General features: G+C 35.0%; 1 protein-coding gene across 2 annotated transcripts in view; it reads left to right on the forward strand.

The window, feature by feature from the left end:
• Positions 1–4,923: 4,923 nt before the first annotated feature.
• LOC149528437 (transglycosylase) overlaps positions 4,924–16,822 on the forward strand; it is a 99,093-nt gene continuing 87,194 nt past the window's right edge. For both annotated transcript variants that reach the window (XM_089811881.1, XM_089811880.1), the window contains exon 1: positions 4,924–5,169. The gene's annotated coding sequence lies outside the window, so the exon portion shown is untranslated. The remainder of the gene's footprint in view (positions 5,170–16,822) is intronic.

Consider the following 16,822-nt stretch of genomic DNA (forward strand, 5'->3'; position numbering starts at 1 on the left):
CTAGTAATGGGTTATTCAAATCAATTTCAACACATTCTAGCATAAGAGAGAATCTTTTTATCAAGGGATTGATGTGCAATCACAACCGATTTTCTAAGCAAAGAAACAACTTGACAAAGAATGTCTTCTCGCTAGAATTCAAGAGGAAGACATGGGAGAGGAACCCACATTGGCACATTTGAGGGGAGATCCTCGAAAGAATTAAATCTTGAATGCCAAGGTTTAACAAATAACCCCACATGGTTGTAAAAATAAGAACCCCCTTCAAAAATATGATCTTGATCAGACATGCAAGAGAAAACAACAAAGAAATAACTATTCCCAGCCAACATGATCTCCATATCTCCTTCCACCTTCCATGAATGATGAATCCATGCCTCAAGAGCCAATAAGGATATTAAAATACCAAGAAATTTTCATATCAAAGCATGCTTAGTCAAGTACTCAATGTCCTCCATCACTACCTCCAAAGGAATAACCAGAATAGGGCGATTATGGCTTCGTGGGAGACAACCATTAAATTTTCTAATCTTGGAACTCTCCCCCACATAAAATGAGTTAGATCCCATTGTGTGCATGTTCAAAAGAGAACCATGCATGTGCAGAAAAGAGCCATGCATGTTTGATAAAGAACCATATATTACCACCAGCATAGAAGAAGTTCTAGACCTAGGATTTTTACTAGATTGCTTATCCACGTTGTTTGGCATAGTCACAACCGCCACAGTAGAATTGGTACCATCAAATCCCATAGTTTTTCGAAATACCTATGGTTGATCCGTCAACACTCCTTGCTTGGCTCAATCTAGCTAAAAACTACCTCGTTCTTTGGCTTGTATCTTCAAGTTATTCGAACTTGCAACCATTTTTTCATTCTCTGTTCTTCTCTCTCAATTATGTAGTTTTCACATTAGTAGATTTATTGGTTAACTAGTGAAGTAATTATTATTTGTTATGTATTGTTGAAGAATAATCACAAAGTAGATGATTGATATGACATAGTGCAAGGCAGAAGAATCCATAATGGAGATGTCCTAGCCCCCAACAATAACCATGCAACAAAATATAAATAATACCACAAAGATTTAGATCGACAACAATGTCGATTCTCACATTAGAATCATTAGATTTTCATTCAACATGCTTGATTGTAAGGCCTTCTAGGTTACAACAAAATATATCAGCAATTACAATAACAACTCTGCAAGATCTTGCAAGATCCAACTGCTACCTAGCCTGGACCTACAATCTAGTAGAGAACTTCAAGAAGAATCTCAACTTATACTTGTAAGCCACCAAGTAACCTTCTTGTTTTCCAAGCCCACACTTCACTACTAGCTCTACTCAAAACTTTCTCCTCTTAGCTACTCCATATTCTCCATGTTGAATGATAGTGATTCAAGACTCCACAAGGCCCTCTATTTATACCCAACCAAGCCACATGTCAGCCTAACAAGTTACAAATTAAATAAACCCTTACACTATATAAATATTCTAGCCACAAGTTGACTTGATGCAATTAAAACACAATAAACATAAAGTGCCTTAGTCAAATTACAATAGTCATTAAATACACATAGGAAAGATCGCCAAGACCTAAATAGGTCCTCACATGTCCCTAGGATTGCTCCATGTAACAATTAGACTCCACATACATTAAATGCACCAAGTTGAGCGATCCAATCTACAAGAACTCCATTTGATGCACCAAATTGTCGAGCATTAGCAAAACCACAATCATCAATTAGCAACAATATATATCAAGTAATAAAAAATAATCTGAGCAATGCAATATAAATCAAGGAACATAGTATATGTTGAGTATCAGCATAAACCGAGCTCCTCCAAAGATTGAGCTCCTTGGCCAACATGACAACTTAATGGTGACCGAGCATCACCTCCTTCTTCGACCAAGCTCTCCAACCTTAAGGTAAAACTACACCAACATGCAAGATTGCCAACTACCCTAGGATGTTCTTGCATCATGATGCTATCCTCAACTAAGATTGATTGGGATAAGAGATTGCAAGACTCAAACAAGGGATATTTATAATATTATAACACTCTTTATAGTTAATTAGATTGTTAATTTTAGTATTAGTTAAATTGTTCATTTCTTTTATAGATTAGTTTTTGTAATAGTTCTTATTGGTTTCAATAGATATAATTTGATATGAATTAAAGTTGCAATACTTTTGTAACATTGCACCATCCACAATTGCTACTAAGTCAATTTCCTAGTTACTTGCATCCACTATTATGCAAATAGGTTATATTCGACCAATGTTCATGTTTTGATTTATTACTTGGATTTCATTAGCTCCCTTTACATAATTGATATGTAGCTTATATAATCCTTGGCTTCACATATAGTGCTAATATCACCCAAGTAAGAACTTCGATTTTCCACCATCAATAATAGTTGTCAATAATTTTTCTAGTAATGATTGTGTAGTATTTTTTGATCAACATTTTAGATCACACTCTGTGATCCATCACGAAAATACAAAAAGCTCAAGAAAATATAAAATTTTACATTTTCTTGATCTTTTCTGAGCTTTTTGTATCTTGATGAATGTAAAATTTTACATTTACTTGAGCTTTTGTTGAGCTTTCTGTATCTTGATGATGGATCACAGGCTACGATTCAAAACATTGATAAAAAATGCTACACAATCATTACTAGAAAAATTATTGACAATCACCCAAGTAGACATGACCCCAAAATACAATTACATAAGCCCCTTTAGGACATTAGGTTACTTGATATGGGATTTTTTTCATTGACAACATGTATGGATTGAGTTATATGCACCAACCTATTGCACTTAGAAGAAGTCAACCAGATAAAATTTAACAAAGTTTGACACCAAACTCATCACCAAATAAGGACACTTCATGAATCTTTGACATGGCCTCAACCCACTCTTTGATCTTGGAAAAAAAGAAACTTTCGTCTCTAAACTAATAATCAATCGCGCCAATGAAGAATCTCATAGACTATCTTCCCTTGATGGTATTGACATAATGAGAGTTAAGAACATTGACTCTAGTGTAACTACTTCCACTCAAGCAAAAACCTCAATATCAACACCAATAACATCTTCATTAAAAAAACCCTAGTAGAAGAAGCACTGCCACCACAATCACAAGCACTTCTAATTTCTGGAGTGCACTGTATAAAAAAGTATTCCTAAACTCAACAATCAAAGATGCATCCTCCATGGAACCTTCTCTAATGGAGAGAATATAGGTATCCTCTCTAAAAATGAACACAACCATGCACCCATCATATTTGTGAATATTAAAGCTTGTATCACTTCCATAACTTGTAGAACGAATGTTATTCCATCACCATAAGCCCTAGCAATACCCATCTCCATTGAGATTCTTTCATAGTTTTTCTTCCTTGTTGATTCATTTATTATATTGTTACATATTATCACCTACTCACTCTTTGGAGTTGAGGTGCAAACCATATAAAAACTACAATAAAACTATAAGATTTAGGATATAATACATTTTTGAACAAATGAGGATACATTCTCTACAACCCTATTCTTGAGAGACTCATAATTTCGATCACTTATTATTTGAAACTTAAGCATGTCTTCTACTTCTTACTACTTATTATCCTTTTGGTGGACTGAAAGCCAATTAGAGATATCGAATTTCCATAATCCATCATAATTGTTAATGAAGAAGTTAAAAGCATACACACAATCAAATCCAAAAATCTCTGTTAACAATTTAAGATATTTTTTAAACATATGAAGATAATGTGGTGAAGACGGCATTAATAAACTCATTCACAACTCATGACATGATATATCTTTATAGCATTTTTTGATTATTAACTAAAGTAGGTTAAATGAGACTTATACACTTTTTTAGCATAAATTCTTTGATGGAGAATTTGTACTACAAGAATGTCTATAACTTTTAAATTTAATATAATGAAGTGCAATATTGAAGAACTTAAGGTTTGTGTATTGACATCCCATACTAGTCAACTAAATATAAATTAAGAAAAGTCAAATATTACAAAATCACCTTTTTATTTTACATAATAATTAAAAGACTTAAAAAATAATAATTTAATTTAAATAGATTTGATAAATAGGAGATATTTTTCACAAAAGTTAAATTGTGATATTACTATTAATATTTCACTATATAGTTCTTGAGTCAAACTCATTTACTTATGTTTAACAAATAGATTGAACATACAAAATTTAATAAAATAAAATAAACTAGCATTTTAACTAATCTCAAATTGATCCAAAGAAATATTCTTTTCCTAAGTCAATTAAAATGGACAAAGCAACACTTTTATTCAGTGCATACGGAAGAAAAAAAAAACATTTAAGTTTTATCATTCGGTCAAAGAATTTTCTTTTTTAAAATTTTAATTTTTTTTCAATTAAAAAATATATTTTTATTTTAAAAAGTGTACCTCTCGAATTCATTTGGAGAATTCCTAAAAGTATACATAACCCATACTAAAAGTGGCAATTTAGTTTTATTTAATTTCGACGTTACGAAAGAAAAGTAGCACCAACTAAAGGCTGACGTGGTTCGTTCAAAAGGTGACGTGGCATCAAAAAAACCTTCTTGATGGGACGTATCACTCAACTACTTATATACGACGTGGAGTTTCCATCAATAAACCTCAATCTGACGTGGCAAGAACAAATTATGGGGACGCGACGTGTCGTTCAGCTCAATCTTCGAACACACGAAACAAATCAGTCGAAAAATTAAAAGTACGCCACAGTGCATATAATAATGGGAAACCACTTTCAGAAATACAAGGCCGTTTGATTTCCGCTGTTTACAGGCGGTTTTAGTTCCCGACACTGGTATACCGGTAGCTGACGCATCAGAAAATTATTTATAAGCGCTGAGGAGCGCAATCCTCTGACGCTTCCGCCGGGAATATTGTTCTTCTTCTGCGAAGCCTCTTACAAGGCGAAACACACTGATAACAAATCAAACTAGGGTTTCTTGAATTCGACGTGCTTTTAAAAGGCTATAAAAATTCTAGAGGTTTCAAAAGGTTTCTAGATTATTTTGTGGTAATGTCTCTAACGATCGTAGAAAAGTTATGTGGATATTTCAAAGCAGAGCTCTGCTAATGGTTTGTGGAAAGATCTTACGGTGATACTGGTACGCTACATTTTTTGATTTGGAATTATTAATGCTAAATTTTAAATTTTTTTTGGTAATTTGGCTGCATGCTTTTGTTTTGTGTGGATGTGTGCGTAAATTATAAATTCAATTGGTTGAGCTCTTAATTTCACGTTATTTTTGAAATTCGAATTTACATCTATTTGCATTTTTCGTTTTCTTTAGATAGCTTTGTGTTCAATAATTTAATAGAACTGTAACAGATATGAATTTTTGATTTGGTGTTTTCTCTAGTGTGGCATGTTTTTGGGAATCTTTGGTGGCGTGCTTTAATAGCTTTTTTGCAATTGTGTCAGTTTATAATCTTAAATTGAGCCAGGATCTGAAGTCAATTCAAAAGTACTAAATTTTTATAGCCCGTTTATTTTGCAAAGTTTATGTTACCAATGCAGAATTGTAAAGCACTGTAATTACATTTTTAACAGTGTGTAAGTTGTGTCTCGACTCGCATCATTCGTAGGATAAGCTTCTGGCTCAACTGCATAGAGCTATTCTTGTGATTACCCCTTACTCTTGTTTTTATCAATTTTTGTTTGTGGTGCATTAAGCCTGTTAAAGTTCCACGGATTGCGTTGTAATGGTAAATTAGAACATTAATGGTATATAGCATGTCTAGTGCAAGTTTTCACTACACAAAATTGAGGAGAAGCAACTCACGACAAGGTGGTGACTGTAACAAAGCAACTTGCAATGAGGTGGGCGTGCCACAACAATGCAGGCATGCCTACAACTATAGCAAGGTGACTTACAACTAGGCAAGTGCTAGACAAGGGGAATCAAAACGAGGTGGCTATTGCAACAAGATGTGTCACAACAATGCGCAAGGTGATTCACAACATTGTGATTGATGTCACAACAAGATGACTCTCAACACCGTGGAGGACAGCATGCAATGTGAATGTCATATCAAGTTGATTAGCAACAATGTGGATGTAGTGACAATGGACGCTACATATATGCCAACACATCTATGGGTGGTGTGTGTTTATTTGATCTAGAGCCTGGGCAAAGACTCCATGGACAGTCCAACTAAATGGACTTAATCAAGTTATTCTAGAATTAATTTGTAGATGATAGAGGACAAAGATATGCAAAATTTAATTTAACAAGGAACCATAGTAAAATAAATCACACTATGTGTGGAGCTATAAAAGAAGATTCATTATTATAGTTATGCATGATATCTATGAGAACAAGTTTTTGATGTCTGTGTTTTGTCATGCCCCTGCCTCAAAAGAGACCTTTAACATAAACAGGAAGAATAGAAAGTAATGGGGCAGTAAAATAAAGGCAGCAATCTTGAGAACAAACCAATGATCAAAGTAATGATGAACAGTGATCAAGTATAACAAATGAGCAACCTTTGAGATAATTAAAATTGTTAATAAAGCATGAAAAGGTGCAATCAAGGAAAATTAAAAAATGGTTAATTAGCGATTAAACAAGAGGCATGTCTCTTCACAAGGATTGCTTCTCCTCAAAGGAATAATGGGATATAAATACAGAGGTCTGTGGTGAAAGGAAGGCATTGAACAATAATACAAGTACAATCATACCAAGACACATTCAACAGATTGGAAACAATGAGCAAGAAAATACAATTACATCAAGGTAGGTCAATCAAGAAGATTGAAGTATTCAACCCAACAAAAAATAAATCTAGGATCGACTCATTGAAGTCCAATAGCAAATAAGGCATTAATCTTCAAATCAGGGAAAATACAAAAGTCTGATAATATTTCAGATCTGCCCTTCTGAGGACTCTCATTCGCACAATCACTTGTAGTATAGACACACACACACACACATATATACATACACACACACACACACAGACATATAGTTTATGCATAAATAGATGATGCTTGATTGTATGCTCGCATATAGTAGAATATAAAATATGCTTATCTGAAATCCATCTTGTACAAATGGGGACAGCTATATAAATATAGGGAATTTTTTAAAATATACACTGGCATTTGCAAATATACATGTTATTCATATGAAACTAAGGACAAAGCATGTCATTTAAACATTATAGTACCTTAACATACACCATTTCAATGCCATCTAGGAAAAAATAACTGATTTAATACTCAATTGTCAATATGCATATCAATATGTGAACAAAAATATAAGTTTAGCAATGAACAATGTCACAGAAATCTGGAAGTTGAAATATGCCCAAAGGCTACAGGGCTGCCATAATGTTTCATCATCATGTTCAAGTTCAACACATAAACTAAAATATAGGCAAACAAAGCACCTGTGGCATCAAAATCAGAGTCCTCATCCCCACTATCATGCTCTATAGGAAGTGTAGTCTCATCCAATGTAACCCCAACCAATCTTGGTTTTGTCTCATCCTCATCTACCTGGGCCACATCCTTAGGCTCAACATCCCACTGCAAAGGTGAAGTTTGCCTATACTTTGGAGTCTAATGATTTGCAAGTCGAAGAGCATGATGCATTGCCACTATCTTTTTTGCACATTTTGAGTTAAACCTATTTCTCTTGATGGAGTGGATAAATGAATACGTCGACCAATTCCTCTCTGTAGCTGAGGAACTAGCAACCTGTGCAAGGAGGCAAGTGGCAAGTATTATTAACTCTAGTGTATCTCTCCCATGCCAGGTCCACCTTCCAATAGGATCTCTCTGTGCCAAAACTGCTCTATCTAACCTTGCTTGTAGCTTACTCAAATTTGGGATATGAAGGTTGGTGAAGTCAAGGAATTGTGTACAAAGAGTAGAGGCCTCTTGAGCTGAGTACATCTTATCAATGGCTCTTTTGAAGCCATCCAATACCTCAGGATCATCACATGGAAGGCCCCTTCATCGAACTCTGCATACCATTTGGGATTTAGAGCAAAGGCTTCCATTTGAAGCGGGGTATTCATTATGTTCCACCTCTGCATTACAATAGGCCTAATATACTCCTCATAAAGCCCTAATGTAGGATCCTTTGCTGCAACAATTTTTGTTATCTTCCCCAACATGGTGTCAAAAGTCTCATATATTTCTCCAAGACTAGTAGTGTCAGTATTAACATATATAATGACATCTAAAATGGGTGCTATGACAAAGAAAATATATCTGTAAGATGCAAACAAAAATTAAAATCAGAATTAGATATTTTAAGTTAGTATGAAAATCAGCAAGCAAAAGACTAACCTTTAATTCAAAAATCAACAACTTACTTCATTGTGGATCACCAACTGTCATCAAGGATCCTTTGCTTCACCACTTTTCCTACAGAGGACTTAGAATTGGAGCATCGTGCCCTCTTTGGATTCATTGCCATCGATTGGAGTGCCTTATGCACCTCAATCATCCTCTCCATCAAGAGGAATTTTGTGCAATACCTATACAGACAATTATAAATTAAAACAAAGTTACTCATTAAACACATCACATGTAAGTTTGTAAAGATTAAAATAAACATAAAGAAAACTAAACTTTACTTAAAATTGACATACCTTGTCTCGGCTGGTTTGAGGAACTTCTTCTTAGAGAAGGACCTGATCAGAGCAAGTGAAGTGTGGTGGTTGCATATAAACATTTCCACTTCTCTAGCTTCTAACACCATCTGTTTCACCCAATCAGTCTTACCTATGTCCTTCAATGCATTTTCCAATGCATGAACACAACAAGGGGTCTAAAAGATGTGCTTTTAAGCACCCTCTACCATCAAACCGGTTGATTTGCACACATGTACAAAATTTGTGATCACGTGTACTACATTAGCCAATCCAACCTCCTCTATGGCATCCCTCAATATGGTGAACTGGAACTCTACATCTTTACCCTTTCTTGAGCAGTCTATGACTTTCAAAAGATAAAGAGCTAACAAGGAATGTGCCAATGATATTGATGAGTGGTTGATGTCTAACATAAGTTCACCCATCCATCACGATAGGGCAGCCCGTCCTAACCCAAGTACATTTCATATCCTCAAACAACAAAACATCCTTAGAGTACTCATTATTTAAGATGGTGGTTTGTGGCTTATGCTCACCAAGGGTTACAAATGAGGGATTCATAGTCAATATATCTTTCACTAGTTGTATAAAATAAGTGGAACAGGCCGCAGATATCATTACCAACAAAGAATGTACTAATGGATGCCTTACAAGCTTCCTTTTCCTGTGCATTAAACATACTTTCCGCGAAGCCTTTCTCACCAGTACCCATCTTCCTCTTCCCTCTAGGCTCAGTAGGGCTTCCATTAGTACCAATGGAAAATGACATATGCCTAGATGATTGTGAGTGAATAGATAGTGATATCAGTGTCAAATTCCCCCCTCCCACCCATTTCAACCTCTAAGTGCAATCTTTGGCATTCTAATCTCTCCTTATCAATCAACTTAGAATAAGCTTTGATTCTGTGGCATGCGACACCTAAAAAGTGTGACTTCACCCTTGTATAGCTACGCCTAAAATCATCAAGGCGAACATGACAATCCCACACCCAAGTCCCTCCTGCATTCTTTTTAATTTGTTGCAAGTATGACAGATGGGAGAAGAGGTTTTTTTCCTATTGAAATGACCCTCTGCATAATCCCTAATGATGGTGGAAGGGCATTTAAATAAATCAGTTTTAGACTCAGCTTCTTTCCAACTCCCACAACTAGCAATATCACCCCTAACCACATATTCCTCATCACCACAACTACTACTAGTACTTCCATTTTTGCTCATTGTGCTTTGTTTTGAGATTTAAATATACAATAAAAATATGAATTGAAACAATGGTAAAAAAAAAGACTCTTTCAAGTTGCAAATCTATTTAAAAAATGGAAAATGTAAGCATAACTACTTTCATACTTACTTGGTGCACAATAGAGGAAGCTCAAACTCCTACACAAGCTCTTGGAATCAAACAAATCACTTCCTCTTGCAAAATGAAAACCCCAACTTGCTGCTATAAACTCAAACTTCATATGCAAAACAAAACAAATGTCAAAAATAGCCTTATGTGGTCGTTTTTAACCTTTTAGGGCAAGAGGGGAGGCAGGCCCCATTAGATGCCCAAGTTCATGCTAAAAAGAAATCATGTTTAAATCTTTATCTTTTTTATTTTGGTGTCCAAAAGTTTGGGATGTCCCCTGTTATGTCCCCTTTCGTCTCAGGGATGTTTGTATATCCCCATACTTTTGGTCATCCATCCTCGAGTTTCCGAGAAATTTTCTCACTTTTTTGAGAAATTGGGGATGACTTGGGGACATCCCATACCTGTTCCACTATCAGGGGGACGTCCTTGTTTCACTCTTAGGTGTTTCTTTTTTTTTTTTGTGGGGGGGAATGCGTCCCTGGGGAACGTAGTGAATAAACAATTGACAATCATTCCCCCCCAACATGTATCTCAATGTTTGAGAGGGATGCTAATAAAGAATGTATGTTGGGTTTGAACTACTACGGTCTTGTGTGAGAATAGTGGTCGAAGGCATTGTTTTAGAGGGATGTTGATGTAGTCGATTTGCACATGTTGTGGAGCATTGAGTTTATTGATGAAGAATGATTTCGTCTAGGTCAAAGTGTAGAGATCGCACAACTCATGTGAACAATCACTAGTCATGAGAGATGGTGTAGAAGCACCTAATGGATCCAAGGGGTCTATTATGCCATCAAGGCATGAAATATGTAATTAAAGGTATATGAGGGTCAAATTTGTTGTAATTAAGCCTTTTATGTCACAAGGATGTAATAGATTGAGCAACAGAGGCGTAAGTCCTAATGAACCTAGTAAGGGTAATAGGACTAATTATTTAATAGGTGTAGTAACGAAGCATTACGGGTTTGAATAATTGTTTCTATGTATATTTGATGTATTAAGGCCAAACTAGCCTTTGAGTAAGTAGAAAGGCCCTAGTGGTTAAGGGATTAAGGTTAACAAATTCAAAATTTCAAATTATAACAGCTAGTTGGTCTAATGGTGGTTTTGGGTGGTTTTGATAGTTTGGGAGGTTGTGATCGGGTTTTCTGTGAGAAGAATGGATGCAATACATTGGCATGAGTATATGAAGCTTTAGAACTTACAATTGAGCACGAGGAGAATGTATTAGTTCAGATCCGATAATAAAGAAATTCAGATTTCTTGCAGTATTTGTCAAAATTTTTGTGTTTATCATTCATAAGTTTGTTAGTACTTTATTCCATAACGTCCTGACAGGAGATTCATAAATGTTTCAATCCAATTGAAAGGTTTCTCAATTCATTTTATTGTTCATTTATTGACTGTCCTGTAGACAATGTTTGGCTATTTGTAAGGGTTTGAGAGTCATTATGGATTAAAGCGCTATTCTACTTTTTGTAGCCAACGTTCCTTATAGAATGGTTGATGCCCTAGAATGAAATTTGGATGGTATTAAGGGTGCATAAATGGTGCTATGGTGAAGGTCTGAGAGATTTGACTTTTATGTTGGAATATGCTTAGATATGATGAATGAATGGTGAATCAACTTTGGTTTGAGTTCAAAAGTGCTAGTAGAGAACATTTTGAGAAAACCCTTGGTTTTAAAATTTAAGGCCTAGAAGTGAAAGTATGTGAGTTGGGAAAACAAATGAGCATGACAACAATTAAAACCTAGAAAATCCTTAGTTTGGGATCATAACTCAATGCTACTCATTGGGGTTCTGGTCATAATTTTTTTGTATAGTTCTTTTGTAAATTTCGGCTAGTTTGGCCTAATTTTAGAGTTGCAGCGTATTGGTTTGTAGAATCAGTCCAAAAGAGTCATAGTTGATTTTGGGATACATTGTATAATTTTGAAAAGGGCATCAAAATATGCAATTTGTTTGTTGTTTTGGGAAAGTTTTGTGGCAAGTGTGAAATACCGGATTTGAAGGGCTACTAGGATTAGGCCTAGTTAGTGCATGGGTGAGAGTTTATTGATAAACAAGTTGGATGGGTGGGTACAGTCTATTGGAACATGATAAATAAGGTATGTTTAAACCTTAGAAGGTGTCATGGAGCCAAGTTTGTGCTTGGGTGGAATCTTGTGAAGAGGGATAGACAAGTTAACCTTGGAGTTTGAATACCATATTTGGATAGATAAGTTGATTTATTTGTTTGATCTTGTTTGGATGAGATACCTCTGCATCAAAGAAGAATGGATGTTTGTTGAAGGCAACGTTTTGGAACACTTCAAGAATGAATATTTCGGGTTATTTGGTGTGAAGGTAACTTTAATAGTTCAATACTGTTGTTGCATACTTGATTGTGGTTGCTATAGGGAGGCAACCGATGTGTGGAAACTTTTGTTAGGGCTCAAGAAACACGATGGCCTTTATAGGGCACGCTCTTGTAACTGAACAAGATGAGTTAGGAAATCGTTGGTGATCCTCCTAGGCAGCCAAATGAGAATATGCAGTGAATCTTCCTTGCAGTTATAGGTGGTCAAGGTTAGGCATTCGTATTTTAGAATTCTACTGAACAATGAAGGCTCAATAATGCAGGAATATATGTTAACAATTTATAAAAATAAGAAACACTTGTAAAATTGTGTCCTTAGAATTTCTAAGATGGGTGAGTATTTTTTGAGAATTGTTGACTTGGTGATAACCTATCTATGCAAGTCCAGTAATGTCTTGTGCTTATATTTCTCTTGTTTGAATCTAGAAAAGCATCTTTGCATTTGAACTTTAATTTGGAAAAGAAAAAGTGTTTTCTTTTTGTTCTGAGGCAAATTTTGAGTAAACAAGGTAGCCTATTTCAAAGAGATTATAGTATTGGCACAATTATGCAAATTTGGAAACATGAAGATGGTGTCATCAAAGAATTGCCTTGTAGAATATTGTTCATAATGCCCTTTGATTGGAATGATGCAAGGTAAAAGAGAACAAGTGCCCTCATGGCTACCAATTAGGGGACATTACATTATAGGGTGGACAAATTTGTGTTCCTAAATTTGCTATTTGAGATGAATTTTGTTTTCAAAAAACTTGATTTATTTAAGATATTTTATTATGAAAAAGATCATTAAATAATAGACATAATTTTTTAATCCTTTTTTCTTTCAACTTTACAAATGCTTCATGTTGTCTATAATAGTCTTAGATCACTATGCATAAGACCAAAATAAATCTATGCATTACAATTGCAAAATTAAGCTAAATAAAGTAATTTGCTGAAATTACGATTTTTTTTATCACAATCATTACAAACTAATAGCACCACTTTGAAGTATAGAAAAAATCTTGCATTTAAAAAATAATTCAAACTTGAAATGGAGTACATATGAGCCTGAAGAAGGTGTTGGAAGTTGCAAAAATGATAATTCCTCATTTTTTTGAACAATTTCAGCATTGAAATCAGAAAACTCCACCATTGAAAAGAGCACAAAATTCTCTCTTAGAACAGAAAAAATGCTCACAAAAAAGAAGCTCGGATGACGAAGATAATACTATTTGAAAATCGTTTGCCACTTAAATCAATGCTACACATCCAAACTTCAAATGCATATAGATTTGCACTCGAGAGTCCAATTTAGATGAAACAAAAAATAATCTTGGGTTTTTTGAACTAATTGAATCTAATGTGACCTTAGATTTGCACTATGAAGCTCTAATTGAGACTTGTAATAGAAAGCCATAAAGAGGACCCCTCCAAAATTATCTAGATATTGCACTCAAATCTATTAGAAAGACTACCCAATGACACTTTAACAACTTTGATACCATGTAAGATTTGGCTATATAGGTAACCACCCAAGATCTAGAGACCAACACATTTAAACTATTAAACACACTAACACAAACCTATCACATTTCTTCCTCCAAACCCTAATGTGTTTGTATAATATATTGATCATGTGAATGCAAGGTGATCTTGTCTAACTGTAATAATTGGAAGTGTGTGTGTGTGTATAGAAGTTTTCTTATGTTATGATTGCACAATTCATTCAGGATCACACTTTTTATGATATCTTACTTGGTAGAATGTAACCCTAACCCTAATTTATTGCAATCATGATTCTAGGGCAAATTACAGAGGGGACATTACATCTTTCTTGTCATATTATTTGTTTGAGGAACGAGTGGACCAAGGGCCTAATGCTGGGGACTATAAAGGGCATTTGGGGGTAGTGCACATACATATAGTACTTGAAAAATTAGTTATGAAAAGATTTGTAAAGAATAAGTGTAAGAATTATGAATGAAAAGTTGTCATACCAAGTTAATTTTAAATGACCAAACATAAAAACATGACAATAATTGCATTGAACATTAGCAAAGTTAGGTGGATGTTTGTGGATTGAAGACCAGTGCTCCTCATAGTGGTAGTGCCCTTTGTTTGGGTAGAGCCCCTAGCAGGGCCAAGGGACTATACCCGTCGTGCAGGTAGATTTACTAGTGTGGATGAGTGTCGACACTAGTTCTTCATTCCCTCTTCGATGTAGGATGAGACTAAGGGGCAGAGCCATCCCCACCAAGTGCAAAGCAAGGCTTTCAAAACCAAAAGGGCCTTTACAATGAATGCCATTTTCACGATTTTGTCACTTGTTTTTGGCAATACCAAGTCTTAGTTTTTTTAAATATAGGAGTGATTTGAAATGAGGCTTACATGTTAGATGGCTATTTATAAGTTTTTTGTGAGTCCTCAGGGTTTGGGTATGTCTTTGCTCTGTCTTAGAGTCCTTCAGCTGCCCCTAAACCAAGGGATGCCCTCTCCAAGTCATTGCAACGTCTTGAAAATGTGGGGAATTTGGTGGAGGGGACACATCCTAGTGGAATACTTATTGATGTAGTGAATGCTTCATTAGGGTAAGCAACTGGGTGACCATGTTGTATATATATGCATCATCTCAATCTCAAATGGATGTTGAAGACCTCATAGCAAAATTACTAGTACACATCATAGTTTGCATTTTGATTCTTTGAATGATTATTCTTGTGTTGTTGACTAGATGAATTTCACTTTAGCAACAACATTGGTATTTGGTTTAGAGGCCAAGTAGCTGAAAAAACCAAGTACAAATTTCATGAGGAATTTTGGTAATCACAATAAGTTTTGTGAGATTCTTTGGTTGTAGCCATTCTCAGATGAATTGAATCTTTGGGTCCACATGCATGCCTTTTGCATCTATTATGTATCCCATGTCTTGTTTCTCCCATTTTGCAAATAATCAATTTCAATGTTTGCATGAAACTTATGTGTCCACAAATTATCAAATTCTTGCTCTTTACAAGATATATGTTCATTCTACATTTTGCTAAAGATTAGGATGTTGAATTCAATAAATGAAGTGGTGAATGGCTTGAGAATGACATGAATCATCCACACCAATGTAGTAGGTGCATTCATTAAGTCAAAAGGAATGACTTTCCATTCAAACAAATCTTCTTTTTCCTTGAAGGCTATCCTCTAAGTCTAGATATCTATAGTTTTGGCAGGAATTTGATAATGTCCAAACTTAAGGTCAATTTTGGTGAAGAACTTCCCATTGTGGTCTTGGTCCAACATGCCCTCAGCTTGGAAGAGGAAAGTGATTTGTCATTGTGATTTTGTTTAGAGCTTTGTAATTGATGTACATCCTCTACATGTCAATATTTAATGCAAGCACAATTGGGATGTTGCAAGGTGATAAGTTGGGTTTGATGTGTCCTTTATCCATAGGTTCATGGATTTACTGTCTCTTGATTTCTTCATCTTCTAGAAATAATTTTCTCTATAGAGAGGTGTTAATTGTAGGTAGTCTAGGAATCAAATGAATAGCATACCTTAATGTACAATGCATAGGCACCTTCTTTGGTGATTGAAAAATATCCTTAGGTCCATCCAACTTGTAGTTCAACTTTGAGGTCTTCGTTGTTTCTGTCAGAGGAAATTGCAATACACATTGGTGTTGCAAGGAATCGAGATGTTCTTAAGTTTATGTGTCAACATCAAAAGAAAATTTTCTTACCATAATTCTAGCTTGTGTTATGTCCTATTAGACTCACCGAAATTTATGATAACGTTTCTAGGATTTTCTTTATAAATTGATTATTGATGCTAAAGATATGATTGCCTGAGTAAAACATCACACATGTTTGATGGAGTGCTGTCACAAAGGATTGTATTTTAGGTGACATTGATAAGTGATGCATCTCTCAAATATTGCTAGGAACCATGTGATAGAGTACAGTTGTGGATGAGGGGTGAGTGGGATGTTCAATCTTTGAATTGCTTTACGAGACATTATGCTCTTTTGACTTTTGTTGTCAATGATGAAGCATATTGGTTGATCATTGATTAGCATTTGAGAATAGAACAACAGTTCTGCTTCTTTTGTGTGTGGAAGGGAAGCAGAGATGTTTCTGTTATCAACAAAAGTAGGAGATTCCAATTCGACAATGACTTATTCATTGTTTGGTGCTATAGTGCTTGTGTGGTTGTACATACTACTTAAAGATACAATTCTTCAATGGAACGATTGCTTATAAGTATGAACTACACAATACTTGCTAGTCTTGGATTGTATATTTTGATCATGTTTTGTTGTTTCTTCTTTTGTGCATGGAGTTGAGAATGAGAGCCATTCCTTGGTTTGGAATTTTTCTTGGAAAGAAAAAATTGAGTCTTGATCCAAGACTTAAAATCTTCAATCTTAGTCTTGACTTCGACCTTTGCTTCAAACTTGCAAGCACAA

The sequence above is a fragment of the Cupressus sempervirens genome, chromosome 11 (genome assembly GCF_028749045.1).
Source record: "Cupressus sempervirens isolate cs-2001-9-10 chromosome 11, ASM2874904v1, whole genome shotgun sequence".
NCBI lineage: Eukaryota > Viridiplantae > Streptophyta > Pinopsida > Cupressales > Cupressaceae > Cupressus > Cupressus sempervirens.